Consider the following 22768-nt stretch of genomic DNA (forward strand, 5'->3'; position numbering starts at 1 on the left):
AGCAAAAAGCACTTTTTATGAGAAACAAGAATTAGAAAAAGGTAGAGATTTTTTTTTCCTAGTGATCACAAAAATTTCAGGGGGAATAATTTCTCATTAAAAAAATATTGTTTGCAATTCCTAAAGCCACCCATTGAGAAAATGTAAGAATTATAGAGAGAAGAGTCCACTGAAAACAGCCTTTACATGAGATCAGTAAATGAATTGTAACTGTCCATGATGGGAAAAAATAAAAGGGGATGGGGTGAATAGCTGTTTCTTCTCACACACACACACTGACTCAAAGTAATAAATTTGCTGAAAGCCAAACAGGAAACCACGGCCAACACAATGCTTGGTGCACTATGCACCAGCCCTATCTTCATATTATTTAGAACAATTCAAGTTAAAAGTTTTCTGTAAAGCTGACTTCCCCAGCATCTATACAACACCTCAACACACTCATGTCAAATGAGAAAGGAAAAGCCTGTTCCACAGAGTCTCACTGCTATCCCAGTCTCTTCAGCTTGCTCCATCCAGTGTCTCCTTAGTCCAAGCCCCAAAGAAATCCGTGCAGCAATCCTTTCCATACTGCCTGCCCTTGCTCCTGCCCCCAGGTGATACCTGTGGTCAACCGTACACTTCAGCTGCAAAATGGAAAGGACTGACGCTGTGAAGATATGAAATAAGATGGCAGCTCATATTTAACAGTAAATATACCTTAAGAATTATAAATAAATAACATTACAGGTTCACTGAAACCTGAAAGCCATAAGCTTAATGGCCAAGATAACCCTGCAGCTCAGAGATTTGGGCTCTCCTGAGGGCTAAAATTGCCTGGCTACTCCTGATTAAAAAGATAAGCACAGACAGACCCATTACTCTAACATATTTCAGAGACAGCTAAAGGAATGACTGAGCCTCACGGGTCTAATAATACACAATTTCAGTTATTTATATCATTGGCTAGCCAAGTATTTACCTGGTTCCAAAGCAGAACATTAACAGAATCTCTGTAGGGTTGAATGAGATATTCCTAACACGTCAAAAACCTCAGCCAGAAACCTAAATAAATGCAACAGCAGTTCCTCACAGATACAGACAGTATCCTCAAAGGAATATGCCTGGTTGCCTCCTGCACAGACTTAACCAGCCCAGCCACTTTGGACAGCAGCAGCAGAGCAGCCACAGCAGCACAGAGCTACTGCAAACACAGAACCTGCTCAGCATTTTTACAAGCCTTGCTGCCCAGCTCACAGCAGCCATGGAGAAAACATTCCCAGTGCTCTGACCTCTGTGTCCACCCAGAGCCCATGCCTTCCCTTGCTTAGGATGGTGAGGCAAGGCATCCAGGAAAACCAGAGTCTCCTTGGTGAAAAACTGTGCTACTGTAGGACACTTGTGATCAATCTATGCAGGGAGGATGCTCCAGCCAGGCCCAGGGCCCTCAGGTATGTACATGGCTGGATGAATTGCTCTGGCAGGGACAGACATCCCCACATGATCTGGCAGCCACACAGACCTCCCCTCACAGCAGAGGCACCCTTCACACTGCAGGCAGGGTGCACGCCCCACAGAGTGGGTGGGGAAGCTGGGGAAGCACCCAGACTCCACGCTGCTATCTGAATCACTCCAAAAAGGGGCTGCAGGAATCATCCAGCCACAGCAACCTGGTTCCAACTTCACTTTTTTTTATGGAGGAGGGGGAGGGCACCAAAGGGAGCTCTTCAGCCCTGTGCTAGCCTTTCCTGTAGGATGCTGCTTGCAGGGAGTACCTGACCTACACCACGCCTGCAGATGGGCTCAACTGTGCATACAGAATTGGTCTGTCCAGATCATGGGTGCATCAGTCTTCCTTATCACTGGGAGAAGTGGCTAAGAGATGAAAAGCTACTTGAAACCTAATTTCTGACTAAACTGTCGTGTTACAGTTGAATAGCATCAATCTCACTTCTCGCCCATCAGCTCCATATGTTGAAAGGGTTAAAAAAGACAGCAAAACCATTAGCATTTTGATAGCTTTCCACACATATATAGCAAAAAGTCTTTAAAATTCATTGCACTGAGATAATCCTTCAAGTCTAGCATTTCCTCCTCAGCTTGAGGCAACCGACTGGTTTTCCTCCCCTTAATAACTTAATAGAAAGCTCCAAGGAGTTGCCAGGCTAGAAGCTTCAAATATGCTTGAGAAAAGCAGAGTCCTGAAGTTCAAGAGAAGCCATGTAAGGTGTCTGGGGCTTAATTAAGAAACAACTATAGGGGGCATCTTATTAGATACTGCAAACCCCTAGAGATCCTGGCTTCTGTACATCACAGCTCACAACACATGCACACGCTGTTTTCCTTCCAAAATGCTGAGTGCACACAGCTCCTACTAATTTCAGCTGCCACAGAAGGTGCTCAGCATCTCTGAAGAACGAACAAATTAAAAACCTTGACCCTGATTCCTCACAAGCTCAGGGACTTGAGCTCTCATCAAGATCAAGGCTGAATTTTTTAACACTATTACAACCTTGAGAACAAAGCTGTGATTTTGAACTGCACAATTGGCATTAATACTCAGCAGCTCCACACCTGTGCCTGGGAAGTTGCTTTATTTTTTTTTTTACAGCATGTGCTGTTTTAATAACTCCAAAGCAAATTGCTTTCTCAAGGAAGCACCCGGGAGTGCTTCAGGGCAGAGACAGAGGCCATCTCACTTTGTGGCTTTGATTAGCTTTGTTGCAGTGAAAACAGGCAAATGCTTCAGGACCGCATCACTCCTCAGATACCACTAAAGGGTAGGACTCAAGGAGTCACTAACTTGTTAAGGGCTATTAGGCCTGATTATAGGCTCTTCCCAAGCACTGTTTTTGGGGGAAAACAGTCTGAAAAAACCAATCTGTTCAAAGGAAAATGCTTGTTATGAACCTGTGCACACTTCTAAGGAAATTTAACCGGTAAGAAGCTGACATTCAAAAGAAGGAAACAGTAGCAGTGAATGCACTGCAGTACTATGTGGAAAAGAAGCTTCAGATCTCAGGGCCACCACCTGTAGTCTCCCACTCTAATGCATATCCCAAACCATGACATACTGACTATTTTGGCTGAGGTAAAAATTTCCCCACCCCCAACCCCATTCCTTCCAAATCTTCAGAAGACCTTTCTTTTCTATGAGAAAAAAATTATCAACCAAGGCCTGCCCTTAACCTCCCCCTGCAAAAAACCTCCAAACACCTGACAAATAGAGCTTCATTTACAGAGAAAAAGGTGTTCTACCCAAATTTGGTAAATGCACAGTTAACACAGCCAAAAGAAGAAAAGGTCTTAGCAACATATCATTGAGTTACTTGGGACGTTTGGCTCCAAGAGCACAGCAAAGCAAGTCATTTATTTAGATGGAAAAAATCTTCTTATGCTACAGGAAATACTCCCTTCCATTTTTTAAACCTGAGCTATCTTTCCTAGGAGCAAAATTTGGATAGGTGATATTCTCTTATTTTCTAGCGTGTTACAAGTTTCCCGTGATACCCTCAGCAAGTCATTTAGATTTCACTTACATCAGTAAAATGGGAATTCTCTGCCTCAAAAAGGTGCTACAAAGATATAATCCATTTGCAACTGTGAGATGTTCAGATAATGTGGACCACACAGACACTCTATAAACAAGTGGTAGATAATTACTGTGACAGGAAACAGAGAGGCTGCATCTGCCAGAAAAATTCTGAGCAACTGACTCATTCTGGTGGGCCAGTCCAGGGAGAGTTGAGATGCCTGCCCAGTCTGTTCCTTCAGGCACAGTGCACTGTTTCATTATCCACCAGTCAATCTCTGATTTCTATCTCGGGGTGTACACACAACAGCAAGTGTGACCAGCACTGAGAATCCTCTTTCAAACGCATTTGCAGTTATTGGAAGGGTGAGAAAATTACCTTATCATCAGTTCCAACAACTGCATCTGCTTCACCACCTCCTTGCTAGACAATTGTGTGTCTGGACAAATCCTTGCTTTACTTAGGCAGAATTCATCACAAGGAAAAAAGCTCAGTAGAACGGAAAAGGGTAAGAAGAAACAAATCTTGTCCATGAAGAGTTACCTACAAAGCTACAAGACAGCCAGACTCAGGCAGCCTTACATTTAATCATATTCTATTTTAAAAAAATCAGTATTTGGTCCCACTCCACACTGTTGCACTCCATCAAGGAGTCAAGGATTACAGCTGAAGATTGCAGCTTCTTGTTAAAGGACAGTCTACAGGTGTAATCCTGTAGGATGTTAAGGGAAACAGATGCACTGCATGGCTTCTCTTGGGCTCCTTCGGCTTTGAATGACAAATCCTGGATGGTGACCTTGAAGTCAACAAGAATACAGCTCCAGCCACAAAAAGGATTTTGCAAGCCAGTCTCAGGGAACAGCTGGAGCATGCAGCCCTGCTCTGGGTTATGGCAAACCCTTTGCAACACTATCCTGGTGCAGCCTGACTTTATCTCAACGGGACAAATTTACAGAGTAGCTCAATCATATCTGTAAGGTCTCAGCTCGCTGGAACTATTTTCAGACTAGCCTATTTTTTTTTTTTTCAATTCATCATTGCTGATTCAGAAGAGAAGAGTGAAGTCTTACATCAATAGGCTGCTTTTCCAATAAAGTAGGTGTACTTAAAAAATGGGCAGAATTTGGACGTGAAATGGATGCAAAGCAGTCCGGTCATTCTGTGATTAGAAGGTGTAAGTTGACTTTTTAGGGAAAAAGGTGGAGGCATTAAAAAGGCCTCATATAACTCCCAAATTACAGCTATCATTGAGAGCACAGTCGAAGGCTCTGAAGAAAGGTAGCAGCCTACCTTTATCTTCCTGGGGATCTATGGAACCTTAGCAATCAGCCTCCTAGAGGTTCCTTTAAAGGTTCCTTTGATGACTGCAACCATAAGAAGCAAGACTAGAAATCTGCTGTCATTTCAGTCATAGAGGTTTTACACTTGATTAATTTTAGAGAAATATTTTCTTTTCTTCGATCAATTTTTTGTGAAAACGTATTAAGATACTATTGTCATCTTATATTTTAAGATAAGTATTGCCTGTTTATTACAAAAAAACCCCCAAAAACATAAAAGCAAGGCTTATGGCATTTTTATTTCAAACACTCTGTCTCTGGGGTCTGCAGACAGACAGACACAATGGAGCTTGTCCCACATCCAGGACTGCTTTGACATTATGTGATTTCCAGAGCTGACTGTTGTGGATCCGAATGCTATGCTGCATCCAAAAAAAGCTGTATGGTAATCCTGGTTCTGATTTCCTCTGGGTCAGGCCTTCCACTGCTGCTTCTGTATGCTGTAAACATACCTTATGCCTCCTAATTTCACTTGAAGGAAAAGAAGGGGTGAAACAAAAGGGGCAAGCTCAGACTCATCTACCACAAGATGAACACAAGTCTTCTTAAAACAGCTTAGTGGAGGCCATCTGAGGATGAATTTGCCTTCTCTGAAATGGGAAACTCCCATTATTTAAACCTCAAATACACAGCAAGGGCTTGGAATTTTTTGCCTTTAAGAGGAGTGTTTTGTATTTGTCTGTGCATTGATGAAGCTTCAATCCTCAGCCTTTTTTCCCTCCCTGTTTTCTAAAAACAGCAAGAACAATATACAAAGTAAAGGCAGAGTGGCATCCCCATATAGTCAGTACTGGAGTGCACACCTCAATTTTGCCATCCCACCATTTATGACAGAGGGATCCCCTGAAAGCTCCCATTGGCAGCCAAGCAGCACAGAGCACACCATTCAGGGAGTTCAGGGAGCTGAGCTGCACTGGAACAACCAGAGTCAGGGTCTTTGGTGGTGCAGAGCACAACCACAGAGAACAAACACCCTCGCTAAGCACACACCCAGATTAGCTGAGATCCCCTCTTGACTCTCTTCTTGTTGTCTCCTTATCCTCCAAGGAGAATTAAGAAAGGATCCAGACAGGACTACTTTCTTCTCCTCTCCATAAAATACAAGGAAAGAAGAAGTTGGAAGAAAGAGGCCTATTACTGAAACCATGTGTTAGCCTTGCCTTTGCTGAGCTGGCTGCAATCAAATCAGCACAAGAGTGTTTCATCCTGTTCCAAGCTGTTCCTCTCTTGCCCTAAGCATTATTTTTCCAACTCGGCCCAACAACAATGGCCCAGGCACAAACATATCAGCAGTGCTCAGCTATATTTTCCTTGGCTGCTTGAGGTGATTTTCTAATAATATTCCTCAGAGGAAGCAGTGGCTTAGGAGCTGTATAGCCTTGTACAGCCTTGACCCTGACAAAATACACCAGCAGTGCTTCAGGGTCAGTCCTTCTCCTCCTGTCACTGACAAGCTGATTGCTTTGCCAAGGTCTTCAGAGATTCTTCACTCCACTCCATAACAGCACAGCCAGGGGAGACACAAACCTGCAGAATTAGTGAGGAAAGACAGCAAGGCCCTTGAAGAAGGCACAGGGACACCTGGATAGGAACTCAGTTTTTGGAGGGAACCACATTTTTTGGGACTTGAAATATTTTTTTATTTCACATAGGGATGAAAGTTTGGAATACACCTTGGACCCCTTCATACATAAACCCATGTGCTCTAGAACATCTGTTCTGTGGTTAGCACAGGCATTTCTGGTGTGTAGGAAACTTGCTTTCAGGACCCTGTTTTGGATTCGTGACAGCCTAGGTGAAAAACCCAAACCACTTGGCTCCTAGCTGTTTTGACTAAGAAATTCTATCCTATATGCAAGAAATTCACCCAAGCAGAACCGAGTGGAGACCAACCCTTTCCCACAAAGCAGTAATGGTTTCAATAAATCAGCATTTTCTGCAGGCAAATTGTTTCCTTGAAGACTCCTAGCCAGTCCTAGCCTCAAGTAGTAACCAGTGTGGTGTGTGCTGAAGACATAAGCCTGGAAGCAACCCATCCAACAGAGGTTCTGCTTAGGAACAGCTCATCTCCCCTAAGTAGGGCCACTGCAACGTGGCATAGAAGAAACAAATAAGGTTTCATAAAATTTACCCTGACAACTCAGGATTCTGTCTTTTTCTCCTACTCCAGTAGCTTGTGCTGTTAAACAGAAGGAAGGAGGTATGGTGAGAAAACCTCACACTCTCCGTTCATGTTTACTTTTTTCATTCCTTAGTCTGGGACAGGAAAAACGTTGCTGATGTCCAAAAGAGCATGTGCCTGTGCATGTGTGTGGCAAAAGCTTTGGAGCCTGGGTTGTACATTATGTGGTCAGTTTTACGCACGGGGGCAGACAGCATTCTTTTCTTCTATAGCTCTGAGGAGAGGTAAACCTGTCTCCACAAGGAATTCAAAGAAAACACAGTAATGCCCCAGATGTATGTCATAGCTTGTCTCACTGATTTAAGACACTTCCTATGGAGTGGCTTGAAAGAATCTCCAAAAGTACAGTCTTTTTAAACTGTGTTCTCCAGAAAGAATGTTTTTCTACTTCTAAACACAGCATTTTTTTTATGTGCAGTACAGGATTACCCTATATAGGTCACTGACACTCCATGGAAACCTAGATAAATAGCTCTATCCCCACACTAAATTTTGTTGGCTTCTCTTCCTTTATTGCTAAGAATATTTCAACTGGAACAACATATTTGTGCCTTTGAGGTTCTCTGTTCCTGCTGCCACTTCCCCACCTGGAGCTATAATCCTACGCTTGTCACAAACCCAGCCAGTGCTTCAGAACTTATTACAGCTACAATCTGCAGATTATAGCAACTTCTAATAGGGGATAAGCAGCAGGAAAAGGTAAGTTTAAGCTGCAAAGAACCTGCTGGTTCAAAGAGCCCTATTATTAATATTTATTATTTTTAAGCATTCATTGAGCGCTGCAGAAGATAAAAGAATGAATTGAAAGAAAGAACCAAGGAACCAAGTTTGTATAAGACAAGACAAAGTGAAAGCTTAAAGAATAAGTGCAGTGTCTGGGGTGGAGGGGAGCCAAAGAAAAAGTAGTAAGAGGAAGGGGAAAAAAGCCACACCTTTTATCAACACAATGCTCCTAACAGTAATAAGTATGAAGAGAATTAAAGAATTCTTCAGTGTTTAATCAGAACTGCTGTCCATAGGGGATCTTCTGAGCATTATTACAAGGCATTGGCATATCTTTAAAGAATAGAGCTTTGATCATAAAAAGCAAGTGTGTGGATGGGGGGGCGGTGGGGGGGGGGGAGGGGGAGGATGGAAAAACAGCAAGAGGAAATGCAACTGGTATTAGGGAAAAATCCAGCCCTGGACAGGTGCTTTACAAAGCTCCAAGTAAATCCATGTAGATTTTGTGTAAAGGGTTAGAACGAGGCATAATTCTCACTCAGGTCCCTTCATCACAGGCAAATTTCTCCTCTTTCCCACAAACCCTTTGTGCCTGTTGCCAAAGGTATCCCCGTTGATACTTCTCTTCCCTAACAAAGATGCAAGCTCATGGCTTGCACCATTTTAAATCTTCACACTTTCCAACAACAACCCACAATGCTTCACAGTTCCAATGCACTCCAGCACAGTTAGCTAACAAGAATGTTCATCACACCCACATGCTGAGGGTACTGTCTCCATTTTCACAGCTGGTGAAACAGATGCTCAGAAAAGCAATGCAACTTTCCCAGAGCTAAGGAGTGTCTACCGCAGGCTGATGTTAGTGATGCTGGCATTCACCCACCTCAGCTCTGAGCTGTAAAATCAGAGAGAGCTCTTGGGAGTGAGAGCCCAACCCCCTTCCAATGCCCTCTGCTCCCCAAGGCTAGTACAGAGCTTCAAAGCACTTCCCAAAGAGCATCACGTTGCAGAAATACTGTAAGAAATCCACTACAAACTGAAACTTGGAACTATCTGCTCCAGCATTAACAAAGAAAATTACTGTTTTTTAAACTAACTCCGACTCTTCTCCTGCCAAGCCTTCCCCACTGCAGCATCAAAATATGAACACACAAAATGTGAAGCCCAAAACCTTCTGCTCCTTTCAGCACAGTGAGGAGATAGAATAAGGTTTCCCAGAGACTGGCTGGATTAAGTCTTTTTTTCTTTTGTGTCTTTTCTGTTTTTTCTTTCTTAATCACATCAGACTGCTGATCCTGACTGATGTTTCCCTTAACATTTAAAAGAAGATAAACAGCTCTTAATTAACAAAGCATCACTGTAAGCTGAAATCCTTATCAGTTTTGCATGTTTTTTTTCAATCCTATGAACCCAGAGTGATTCATCACATCAGCAAGGTATTACACTCTCAATTCTTAGGCTGGCAAAGCAAAGAGATTTTTGGTGCTTCCAGCACTGTGCCTCAAGCACTTCCAGAATTATCTCTCAGTTTTTCCTGTCTCTTATTCTACAAAACAGCTTGGTGTAACTCTAGAAGATCCCTGTTACATGCCATATTCCCATTGGAAGGAAAAGTTCTGTTGATGAACACAAAATAAGCACCTCATCCCAAGCAGCTTTGAGAATCCCCTCTGACACTAACAGGAACAAAGGACAGTCACCAGTTCAAAAATACATCCTATCCAAAGTTCATCCCTTCCAATAACATTCCAAGACATTCAATCCTTTATTTGCCATTATTTTTCATATATGCCCATGGTGTACCCACCACATTTTACCACTATTAAGCTCCATCAATTTTTATCAGCAAGACTGACATTAAAACACATTCTGGTTTCAAATGACTACAGAAATAAGCACATCAGCAACAGTGACACCGACTGCCATTCCAAAATCCACTGACTCCATTCAGTGGGAATCCTACTATCTCATTTACGCTGGCAACAGGTTTTGAGGACCTCATCTGAAAGGTGCCTACAGGTCCCAAAGATTGCCGTGGGAAACGGGTTCTCAGCAGGTCTGAGAAAGCAGTCCAGTATAGGCACAAGCTCCTTCTGTACAAGAAGATCTGGTTTATTTTCCCTCCCCAAGAAAATGAGATGTGCTATGAAGTGAGCCAAGAACAAACTCTACCATTGCTTTCCCAGCATAGAGTGTTCCAGTTGGGTGCCCTGTGAGGTCCATGTCTCAGGAATAGGCAAACTGCCAGTCAGTTCATTTAGACCATTTTTCCTGAAGAAGTGTAGACACCATCATTTAGTGCAATATTTATTACTCTAGAACTCTCTCCTCAGACTGTCATACACTGAGCTTTCTGTAAGGAGTAAATATAGTAACTGTTTCCATAATAATGTTAAAAATACCCCAACAGATTAAATTCAACAGATGAAACAGGGCCATAAATACGTATGTCTAGCAACATGACCAAAATCACCCTTCTTCAAACTGGGCATTGGGCCATGAAAAGAAAGCTGCTAGCATTACAATCTCAGTGTTGAGCCTTAGGAGCAGCACAGAGCTGCAGAAACAGTCAGTGCAGTAATCATGCACAATATACATAACCTGAGCTGCAGCCGGAGCCTCTAAGCTCCTGAGCCCCTACCAGGCTGTGCCACTGACCCACAGCCAACAAGTCACCATACAGCCCCGTACCCCATTCCACTCATCCGTCTTGTGGGCTTTCCTGATATCTGGGATGGCGTAAGATGTATTTAAAGCTGTTACAGCTCGAGTGAGAAGTCTGAAAAAATATAAGAGCTGTTGTTATCTCTGCTATACTACATGACTTTTCACATTAGCAGTTTGGTTTAGTTCCACTTCCCCAGAACGAACAACCGCTACAAGGCTTTTTCCTGACAGTAACACCACAGCAACAGGGGTAAAGAGGGTACTGGTTATACTGCTGCCAGAAGACTTATCAGGACAAATTCCAGATCACACTAAGCACCAGAAATGACCTAATGAAGTTCTTTTCTAACATAGCCATGCACCAACTGAGGGCAACAGAAAGGCAGGAATAGAGATGCACTAAACACAGTTGATCAGAAGCTGAGCTACTAAACAAACTCAGACCTAAGCCATAATTCACATAATCATGCAGCCCTTTGATAACCAAGTAGTATCAAGCATACAGATGAGATTCAGTTTCAGCATTATTTATTTGATCAAAAAGCATCCTCTGTTTCTGCCTGAAGTGACAGACTGGTCTAAAAAATCTGAACTCCATTTGAGTTTAAAAACTGAGTCTTCTACAGTGATTTTTAATTTATTTCTCAAGAAGCAGGAAACATCCATTTTAGACCAGGTTTATTTAGCAAACACATAGCCAAGGGAAGATCCTTATAGAAAAAAAAAAAAACCAAAAAACAACTATAACAAAAAAACCCAACCACCTAAACCACAAGAACCCTCAGAGACTTATCAGTCATTGGAGTCCTTGTTGGAAGGACTATATGGTCAGGAAGGATCCTGTGCTGAAACAAGATCCTTACTAAAAACATGTGACAGTCAAAACCCCACTTCCAACATCTCTGGACAATGACAACATACTGGTTATGGTTTCCTTTGAAATCAACTTGGTGAGGATAAATTGACACCACACGACTACTCTCAATTGTCATGCAGTATTTGCTGCGTATCAGTCCACCAGAAAAGCAGCATTCACATTAGGCACTTGGTCATCTGGAGCTTCCTGTATCAACACACCTGCAGAGGCAATTAGATCCAGAATACCCCACACATATGCAACTCACCAGGATGGTGAGCCTCTCTGCCTCTAGCTCCAAGGAAGACCAGTGAAGGACATCCTTGGTAGAGAGCAGAGGGTGGCAGAGGTGCAGAAGCAAATCCCATGGTAAGAGTAAAACATCTTTATCATAGTTTGTTTCTTTAAATTTTATCTGTGCAAAAATAAATAAAAACATGCTGACAAACTGGTTTAGCAGATGGCGTGGTTAACAGAAAAAGATCAACACACTGCCTTCCTATAGCCACTTCTTTCAGTCTCAGACAATTTATATGAAATTAGCCCATGACGGATCTTCACCAATGCACAAATGATAAACAGCAAAGCAGCTGTGAAATGCTCCAAGACAAGAGCTTGGGTGGGGAGGAGACCTATCCACTGTTTGGTGGGCAATGAATTCATCCACGTCCCATGAAACTATGGGATGGGATAACCCATTCACTACTCTGGAAGCTCAAGACTGAAAGAACAGTGAAAAGATAAGAAATGTAGGTGTAGGGGAAAGAATGGACACCCGAGGAATGCTGAACTGTGCAGTCATGAGCTAAGGTAGGACCAAATGTAACCTGGCTGCCATTCCAGTTACCAGTGAGGCAGCAGTGACCATCAGAAAGCTAAGCTCTAGCCATCTGGAATACATCCTCACATGAAATACAATTAAAGTGCAATCATCTTCCCAGTGCCGAGAAGCGGATGGTATGAAGGGAAGGGACAACACAAAATATTAAAATTTTACAAGGAATAAGCAGCACGAGAAAGAATGGAGTTGTCTGTACTGATTTTTCTGTGCAACCATTTTCTTCCTTTATTTGCCATTTCCAATTAAAATTAATAATTATTTCCAGAGGGAAAAAGAAAAAAAGAAGAAAAAAAGAGAACATATAAGAAGCAGCTTAAAAGGGAATGAGTACTTTCAGATCTGAAACAGCTCATTTTTATGCATCTTGAGGGAGAAATACACAGGCTTTGCCCTCTCATGCAAATACAATACTTGTTTTGAGTCATTATTTTAAAGTGACAACTAATGACTACCCCTTCCCAAAACAAGTTACTTTTAAACTCTCACTGTACTACTTGTGGGGGTTTTTTTGCCCCCAAAAAACCAAGAAAAAATGATCCATTTTATTGATAAGTCAGTTTAAATTAAATAAACAAACAAACCATACTGAAATTAGTGAAAAATTTTTGAAAAACTAAAAGCAGGAATTGTCTTGCAACAATATTCCCAGACAAGGACTGCCTCAGCAGCCTCACAGGATTAGCAAGGAGTATAGATATCCATCTGTTTTAATTATAACTCCCAAGCAGACCTTGGACCTACTACCACCTCATGCAATGACTCATCTTCAAGATGTCAAGAACTATGCACTACCTCATGAAACTCTAAATACAACTTAGACCACCATCTGCTTTGTTAGATACCTCAGGCCCCTTAGCCTCAATTTAGTAGCATCTGAACTTTTCTTTTCATGTCTTTCCTCCTCTAAGACCTATAGCCCCATAAATCCAGTAGCCTCTGTCCCCAGAGCAGTTGTGCCTGTTTTCCTGCAGCCTGGTGAGAACAGACAGGGCTCAAGATAATTAAATAAAAACACAGGAACTTCATTATTTATTTTAAAGGAAAATGTGTTTTCTAGGAAGAAAGTCCTTTAGTGGGGCAAATCTGTAAGCTGTTTATCAGCTTAAACTCATTATCTGTCCATATGGTCTTAGCACTGTGGTTTAAAAAAAAAAATGGGCATGCACTAGCTGATGAAATGTCATCTGCCCTTATGCCAGAAACAAGTATTTTTTCATTGACGTCAAATTAGGATCCTTGCCACAAGTGAAGGGCTACCGTAAGCATAGTCATAATATTTTAATTACAAAAGGATCTTACAGAAGGCAGCAAGGAAGGCAGGGGCAATGCAAGAAAACCCATTCACAAAAAAATACAAAGTCACTTCATTCACAGTTTGCTTCTGCTCTAATTCTTTTTTTTGGGGGGGGAGGTGAGGTGGGAAGAGAGCAACCCAACTTAGAAAAAAAAAATGGCAAAGGAACGAGTTGCTAAAGCCAATAAACACACATCAAAGCATGAGATGGCTCTGCTTCAACTGCCTACAGTATTCAACCTGGGATAGATTAAGGCAAGACAAAGGTGCTACGAGGGAAAACACAGCCCCTACAGCAGTGCAGACCCTCTCCCTCACTTACTCAGCCCTAATGCTGAGACCCCAGCCAGTTCTGCCGCACTGAAAGTGGCAAAGGCACATGATAGGCCCAGGTTTGCAGAAAGCCAAATTTGTCCCCCAGCGTCTGCTGTTGTGATTTGAAGCCCTTCCCACTCCCCTGCTGAGTTGCTGCAGCAAAGCGGGAGCTGGGTTTATTGATTCTGTGAGTCACAATTAGCCGTGGGACACACGACCAAAGGTTTAGCACAGGACATTAAACCTGACTGAGTTGTCAACTCGGTTATTCCAAGGAGAGAGAAACAAATTGAAGTCACAGTAACAGATGTTTCTCGTGTTTTATGAACTGCAATATTATTGCTAGTTACAGACACAGTTTCTGCCTTTTAAAACAGACCTGCAACGCTGTGCGTGTGAAATTATTTGAAATAGCACACAGACAACTTGGCAAAGGACTTAGAGATAGCTCAGCATTTTCGTACTCGCACAATGATTCCTGTTTTCCTTTCGCCCAGCCCCACCCTGAGAAGTATAATACATGTTAAAGCAGCCAAAAATGAGATCACGCCAGGATAGAGTACTTCGTTGCCATCATCTGCGACGAGGATGCAAACATTCTAACTCCTCTCCTCTTTTGTGAGAAACACACTCAGCCTCTTCTCGGTTTCCACTGTGGGGAAATTAAGTTGTTGGGATCCGTTCTGAGTTTTAAGGGAGCCTGGAAACTGAAGACTGGTGTTCTTCCCAGGATGTGTTATCCTTACACCTCAGGGGTAATAAAGGGATTTCCCCATGATTTACAAAGGAAATCTGGAACACCCTGCGAGCGCAAACCACCCCCAAGCCCGTTCTGCTCCTCCGCATGGAGGAGCGAGCGGAGGGGCTGCCGGCGCCCCGCGGGCTCTGCCGAGGAGCCGCTGACACCGCACAGCGAGAAAGCCCTCTCGTGGAAAACACCAGCATCACCCACCCGAGCCCTCCCCCGTGAGCCGGCCCAGCCCCGGCCCCGGCCGCAGCTGCCCAGGGCGCCGCCGATCCCCGTCTCCCACCGCGGCCCCGTTCCCCCTGGGCTGACATCCGCCCCTTTCCCGAGGGCTCCTGCCCGACCACCTGCAGACCTCACGGGGTTAAACACACAACGCGGGCAGCCGAGCAATCCGTGGCACAGGTCTGCCTTGCAGAAACGGTAGAAATTTTGTGTGGATTTTGCTGGCAGCCTGCAAGATCTCAGAGAAGTTACAGCTCTTCCTTTCTCCTCACCCCGCTACACTTGAGTTCGTGGCAACTGTATCACATGGTATTTCAGCTTACGCCAACAAAAGCTGTACCTCGGCCACCACAAACACAGAAACATTAACTGCCTTCCAAGGAGGGTCAAACATTCGAATCATTTTAACATACTATAAAAATACCTCAGTGGAAGCAGATAATAAAGAAGCGCATCTGTACATTGTGCTACACAGGCGAATTTGAAAGATTCCCCCCAAATTATGAAAAAAATACAGAATGTGTCTATTTCTCCGAATGACATCCCTATCGTTTGCTCTCAGTTTCTATACTTTTGTGACAGAACAACTGCTCCTCCTTAGGAAAACACTATCAAAATAAGCATTTTACTGGTAGAATCCATCAAACACTTGCATACATCCTGTTGAATTAAGACAACTCTTTAACAACTCCACACACTTTTCACCCACTAGCAAAAGTCCAAGGCGAGCCCACGGTCACAATTTGCGTGTATCCTGCCAGGCACACAACCATCTCCAGCACACTTCTGCCCAACCAGCTTTGGTAGCCACTGGCTATTCAGTGAATTACGTGCATGGAGTCTTTTAACTGTGTCCAAATTTGCTCTTATTATAGAAATACAAGCAGTAATCAGGCCGAGCTTACTAATTGCTGAGAGAAGTGCTAGAGAAAAAAAAAAATTATGATTACCAAACAAACTTCACAGAAAACCACCCAAGTTCAACAACACATCTGAAAATGCTATTTACTCGCTCACTATAACCTTTAAATACAAAAGTTACGATAAAACTTGAAGTGCCCAGTTCAGCTTGCAGAACCCCCATGTGGTACCTCGCTAACATGTTGCTGCAGCTGTAAATCTGTGTTAAAGAGCGGGCACTAACGCAGGGTAACGGGATGGAAGATCAGCGAAGTGTGAAAGAGAAAATTCCTACCAGACCCGGCTGAAGTAAAAGCCACGAGTAACTGCCCCACCTTCCTCATCCGAACTTCAGGGGTGGTGGCACGCCCCAACACGCGACAGGCGCAGTGCAGGGCGCTCCGGGCACAGCCTCCGGGCGCCCCGGCTCCTCCGCTTGCCTTTACGGTAAGAGGGATCCCGGAGGGAGGGGTGTCGGCGCGGAGGCAACAGAATACAGAAATACCGAGGGCAGGCTCTGAGGCTCCCGGAGACGCTCCCGGGGCCCGACCCCGGAGAGGTGTTACCAGCGGGGCGAGTTCAGCTGGCTCGGGCAGCCAGGGCTCCCTCCCCCAGCTCCCGTGCCGGCGGTACTGGCGGGCGGGCTGGCTTCTCAGCCCCACTAACTTGCACGCCCAGCACCACGGGGAGTCACGGCTCTCCCGCACATCCTCCCCTCGCCCGAGGGAACAGCGCAGCGGCGGGGTAGGCGAGCCGCCCCCGCGGTGCCCCCCGTCGGCATCCCCGAGCGTCCCGGGGCAGCGGCAGGGCGGTGGGTGCCGAGCCGGAGCAAGGCTGCGCGCCCAGCCGGGCACCGAGAGCGGAACCGCGCCCGTTACCTGGCGGCTCCCGCGGCGGCTCCCGCGGCGGCGGCTCCCGGGCACGGACCGGGCGGGCGGACCGAGCGGCGGCGGCTCCCGGGCACGGACCGAGCGGCGGCGGCGGCTCCCGGCGGCGCTGGGCTCCCACTGCCGTGCGCGCCCCGTGCCCGGCAGCCGCGGAGCGCCGGAGCCGCCAGCGCAGCCGGCTCCACCTCCCGGCCGTGCCCCCTCCTCCGCCCCCGCCCGGCCCGGCCCGGCCCGGCCCCGGCCCCCCGGCCCCTCCGGCTGGGCGCGCCTCTGCCCGCGCTCCGCCGCCCCCGCCTCGCCGCCCGTGCCTCTTGTCTGCCTTCCCCTTCGCCAGAAAACTTCCCGGGTGCCCTGGGCAGGAGCCGCCAAGGGCAGCCCGGGGTGACTCGTCCCCCCCCCGCACCGCGCCTCGGCCGCTCGGGGTGCGGGAGTGGCAGCCCGGTAAGGGCGGCCCGGGCGCATCTTAGCCTGGGACCTGAGAGCAGCCCTGAGCCCGCCGAGCTCGCAGCAGGCATCGGTGGGAGGGAGCGCTGCCTATTCCCGTCTGCAGAGTGTCCCCGGTAACATCCAGATGCACCGGGGGAATCGTGGGACGCAAAATGAAGGGACCAGGGAGGTGGCAGAGAGGTCACTCGTTGACCGGTACCGCAGTGAGAGCTGCTGAAATGCCTTCGAAGATCTGCTGGAGAAACTTCAAAGGATGACACTGCGGGACTGCGAAGCCTTTCCGAAACGCATACCAAGCTGAAGGAAGAGCCCATGTTTGTGACATGGGAAAAGCCATGGTTTCCTAAGGAAATAAGGCTTGTGCCGTTGTGCTACGTGTGTGTGCCTGTAACTTCTGAGCCAGTTAAACAGTTTCAGTAGCATTTGACAGCTACAAATTACACAAAAATAGATAACTGTGTAGAAGAGGTCATCTTTTTTACTGCTCTTGCACATAGAGCAACTGTGTCTCAAGCCCAACAGCATATGACAAGGGAATCCACAGGGGTGTTGATTTCAATTATCCCCTAGGAAAACTACTCTTCACTGTTCCTAATACTCACTAAGTCCTTACCAGGTTGGAATGAAAGAAACTGAGAGAGTAAAAAGAGTGCAAAAGTAACACTTATTCTCAGTAACAACCAATAGCTCAGGATTAGTAAATTGGACTTCAGTAAATTGGACATTACATCCTCATATAACAACAGAGAGAACAATCCTGCAAGGGCCAGATCATGCAAGTTGTATGTAGATGTGTCCTGGTGCTGATAAGAAGTCCTGCTTATTTCATGATGCTTTGCAAGATGGGGGATGCAGATTTGGACCATCAAAGCTTAGTAGAAGAACAAGAGACAACAGGAATGTCTAACAGTGCAATGCAAAGGAAAGATAGATGTGCCATCATCTCTGTATAATCTCTGCTAATGCCTCATATATCTGGTAATGAACAGTTACAAGGCTCCCCAGGTGCAGATATTTGTTGGCATTGGCTTTCATTTATTTCCTAATGTGATATAAAAATAGGGAGACACACACAGAATTTAACAGTTATGGTCCCAAATCTATTTCTGTGTAATAGCAAAACTAGATTACACAACCAGACTGTATTTGAAGCATATGTTTTGTTATAGTCTATTGCTTAAGACGGGCAATCATTTCAGCATCTGATATTTTCTTGTAATGTTTTGGCCCATGTTTTTCCATTTCTGTTTTGCTATTCATTTATTTGTGTCACACAGCATGATCCTAGCTCTGCTTGGTCTTTGTGGCAGGGAAGGGGATTTCCATTTCTTTATTAGACACAGTTTGACACGAGGTAATAGCCTTGTTCCTTATTTGATTCCTTTGCAAAGGACTCAGTGCTATTTTCCAGGAGGCTGGCTTGTCATACCCCTTAAGCAGCAGATCATAGCTCTTTCAGGCAGAGATTACATTTTTGCTCTACAGACCTGTCAAACTGGGTCCATTGGTCCTCCCCCTGCACCCTCTGTAACAATCTCACACGTGTACCCCTGTCCAGGACTGTTGCAGGACCCTACATACCAGGCAATTGTGCTGTACTGGTGAATAAATCATGAAAGTGTGTATCTGTTTGGCTGCACAACACTTACCCTTGTTTCAGAGCCTAATTCACAGATCTCATGTGGAGGGTTTCCAGTAAACTGACGGGGCTTATTCTCGATGGAAACACCCCTGTTTTAAACAGCCCCAGATTCTAGAGACAAAATCCTCTCCTCATCAGGGACACTCTTGGCATTTTTTCCAACAACTGCCACCCCTCTCCCCTTCAGTGACATCACTATTCTGATATTTTGGGAAAAAAAGTGAAGGGTGATGTATCCAAAGACTTGTATGTGTTTTCTGTTTTCCGTCCTGATTCTGTGAAACTGTTTTGTAAATGAACAAAAGTCAACTATATGTGACCCCAGCTTTCAAATCTTCCACATGCTAGCATAGACACAATAGTGCTTTTACATACCCAACTGTGCAATTTAAGGGGCCACTATTGAAAATTAGCTTCCCGAGTTTATAGTGCTTTCACCGTCATGAAGGAATTGCTTTGTGAATCCCAGCCAGCACTGAATTGAGCTTTGCATTTGAAGCTGGGGTTTACATTCTTTGTTATGTGTAAAGAATATAGTATATCCGCTGTGAACTTTAAGCATAACAAGAACCTTGAATAAAACCAATTTTACCATAGATCAACATGTGAGAGAACTGTTTTCTGATAAATAGATTATTGAATTGAAATCAGAACAAGAAAAGAGTTCCATGGTTTAGCCCAAAGCACTAAAGCCACTTTCTCCTGTTTCAGAAGTGCCTAGAGCTACAACCCTCCCACAGTCTGAAGGGTCTGTCCCTTGAATATTACATCATATATATCACAATCCAAATAGCCTCTCTGTTACACTTCTGATAGGCTCGAGTTTTTGGGAAACCATGGACAAATCATGGCAGGTTCCTCTTAGGTGTAACTATACGGATTTTGAGATAGATAAATTTTACGCCACAGAGCTCACCCATTACTTTTGAATGATTTCTTGTCTGTGCTTCATATCTTAGTTCTCAACTTCACAGTTTCCCTGTTCCTTCCTTCCCTGGCCTCCCCAGCTTTCCTCCCACTTCCTTTGCCTTCAGACTGTGCTCTTTCTTTTCCTATTATTCTCTCTTGGTATTTCTACAAATGCCTTTCTCAATTTGCTGTGAAGGCAGATAAAGCAGGAACACAACCCCAATCCAGCTTGGCTGTGATTCCTAGAGCTGGACTGACACACAGCCCAGCTCATTGCCTAGACAGATGGGCAGAAGGAAACTCTCTGGCATCTGCATGCTGGAACCTGAATACCAGTCTATTTCCAGATAACCATAGCACATTCCAGGAGCAATCTGTGCTCAGGAGAAATCACACAGTGTTATTAACTCTGCCATGAAACTGAATGGCACTTCTGAGAACAAAAAACAAACAAGGTCTCAGCCACAAAGAGCTTAAGATGACAAACTGACTGCCTGAACCTGATCACCTGCTCCCAGATAAAGACAGCAAAGAGAGAGATCTTGTTTTTCTGACATGTCAAGCACTTACAGTGCTGACTGAAGTTACACTGCTCAGTATGTTCTCTCATCGGCTATCGCACTGCTTTCCCAGGGCCCCTCCATCAGGCTTGGGAAAACAGCATGAGGGGGCAGTTGATGCACTGGTAGCGAGAGGTTTGTTCAAGTTTCATTATTAAAATCATAATTAAAACCTTGCCAGTGTATTTTTTCAACCCCGTTTTGCTTTCCCAGGCTCAGCTGGGAAAACTGAAGCTAAATTGTTTATGAGTTGGTTTCTTTGTCAATATCAGCATTTCCCAATCATTTTCATCCAAGCAACAGGTAAAATTTTGGAGAAAAAAAAATATCACAGACCCTCCCTTTGCCATGTTTTTTTTGTTTTAGTTTCTTCAACGAAGAACTAAGCTGCATTTTAAATATTCATTCACAGATTTGTTTTTCCCAGCTTTGTTTTCATATTCACTTGATCACATGGTAACATACATGTACGCTTTTCTGAAGTGAAAAAGCATGTTTTGTCATCATTTCACATATCACCTTCCCATGTCTTTCTGACCCACAGACCACAAAATTGGACTTAGGCTTCCAGGGCAAGAGAAGTGCTTTTCTTATGCTTATCCAACCCACGAACAACACTTTATGCTCACTGAGATACTCAAATAGGTAGACATAACTTTCATCAATGCTTTCATGCTCACCTACCTCTTTCCTTGTTTTTGAAGTTGTAAGACTACACAAAGGAACAGGCAGCAGTGCCTAAACCCAAAACTGTAGCAGCAATGACCGAACAAACCCTTGGACTCTGCCCAGAAAAATCTCAATTAAGAGAATTCTTTGTAATAATTTTAATATGTAGCAGTGAAGGGATACTGTAAAGGCAAAATGAACATATTTAAGGTGACAGCCATTTCCACAGCAAACAGCAGGTAAAGCTGTATATTCCTAGGAAAAAAAAAAAAAAAAGGACCAGAAAATATCCTGTTCCCTGTTTGCTTTTTATTTTCAGAAGTTTTCTAAAATGGAGATTAAACCAAAACATCAAGATTTCCAACTGCATATATTTTGAGAAAATTCTCGACATTCATATTTCCTCTGAAGTGCACAACTGAGATTTTCCTGTACTCCTTGAAATCTTTATGGAAACTAACTCTGTTTCTCACAGTCTCTTTAGGAGTTTTCTCTAAGAAAGAAAAAGCAAACTGAAGGCCCCCGTTGTACCAGGAACTTTGCAGTCCCTTACATGTTTAAATATGACAAGAGAGACAAACACAGAGGAACAGCTATCTCCATTTACAAACAGGAAATTGAAGCAGGAAGAATGAATGCTGAAGAAGTACTAGAGGTCTGTGTCAGCTCCAGGACATGAGCTAGGAGATCCTGGATCACAGACAAATGCCTTACTCATCCAAATATCTATCCTCAAATGTTTTGTACTCTTTTTCCCATTTACATTTCTCAATCACAAAGGGAGGAGGCTCAAAGGCATTTTTAAAACTCCAGATGACACTAAAATCATGAAAGTATTTTTATTCTCATAAGATTTTACAAAGCACCTTTCTCCTTTAAAAAACCGAAAAAGATAAACCAACAAACGTAGCTTCAGGGTTTATTGTTCCTTGAGATGTTCCAATTAAATAACACTTTACTGGACAGTTAAAGTTCTTGACAATTTTCCTGTCAAAAATGTGGTATGTAGTTCATAGGTATCTACAGAAAACAGAAGTAACTGCCGGGGGGAGATGGAAGTGTTGAAAACTTCACTTCTGACAAGAGTTAGATGGTCACCCTGCAATTTGTTTCAACACAGCCAGTTGTGTTGCCGTAACGTGTTGAACATCTGCTAAAAACATATGGAATCCTCCTGGGGGATGTAAGTCGATGCCATTCATCAAACTATTTCACTGCTTCCCTTTTCCCCAAATGACTCCCTCCAGAGAGCCAGCTGAAGGAAAGGGTTCCAACGTCTATATGTAGAGAGGGATCCCTATCCAGAAAAGTGGTGGTAGCTCCCCTTGGAACAGGGAATAGGTCCTATCCAAGCACATGTAACATGGTTAAGGAGAAAAACAAAACAGCACCTCATCAGAACTCCAAATGAGTCATCCCCCTCCTTAAGTGAAAGGAGGTAGCACGGTGTCCTGCAGCAAAACTAATCCCCCTTCTGCAGAATTCAGTTTACATGGGCGCTACCAGGTTAGCTGGGAGACTGCCGAAATAATGACCTTGGGCATGGAAGGACCTAATGTTTTTCCCAGCATCACGCAAAATAGAATGTTATTAAAAACAGAAAATTGAAGTGTCCACTGACTAAACATTGGGATGAATATTCATGGCTGTGTAAAATGATTTCAGGAAGGCTGTAAAATGCAACAAGAACATCAATGACTCAGAGTGGTGACAGTCAATTTTCATGGTGTGAAGGTTGCTGGACATCACACATGATCCCAGAATTTTTCATGATCAAATTCAGTACCTTAAGTGGGATGTAGTTTTTCAGATCTAAACTGATCTCTAGCAACAAATGGAGAGGATATATCCTAACAAGTCCACAAAGCAATGATTGGATGGTGAAGCTACTATAGCCTCATTGGGATAGCTGTTAAAAACTACGTAGCTTTCTTTTGTTTTCTGAAGCTTCTGTTGTTTTTCCCAGATATGCTACTTTCTATAATAAAAGACAGTACTTCTTTGCAGACCTCTTTTCACTTGTCACACCCCTTCCAGGCATGTACACAGTGAGG

At 44.2% G+C, this 22768-nt stretch overlaps 1 protein-coding gene across 2 annotated transcripts in view; it reads right to left on the minus strand.

Moving 5' to 3' along the window:
* TSPAN18 (tetraspanin 18) overlaps nucleotides 1–15918 on the minus strand; it is a 120773-nt gene extending 104855 nt beyond the window's left edge. For both annotated transcript variants that reach the window (XM_048305795.1, XM_048305796.1), the window contains exon 1: nucleotides 15896–15918. The gene's annotated coding sequence lies outside the window, so the exon portion shown is untranslated. The remainder of the gene's footprint in view (nucleotides 1–15895) is intronic.
* Between the last annotated feature and the right edge of the window lie 6850 nt (nucleotides 15919–22768).

The sequence above is a fragment of the Corvus hawaiiensis genome, chromosome 6 (assembly GCF_020740725.1).
Source record: "Corvus hawaiiensis isolate bCorHaw1 chromosome 6, bCorHaw1.pri.cur, whole genome shotgun sequence".
NCBI classification, from domain to species: domain Eukaryota; kingdom Metazoa; phylum Chordata; class Aves; order Passeriformes; family Corvidae; genus Corvus; species Corvus hawaiiensis.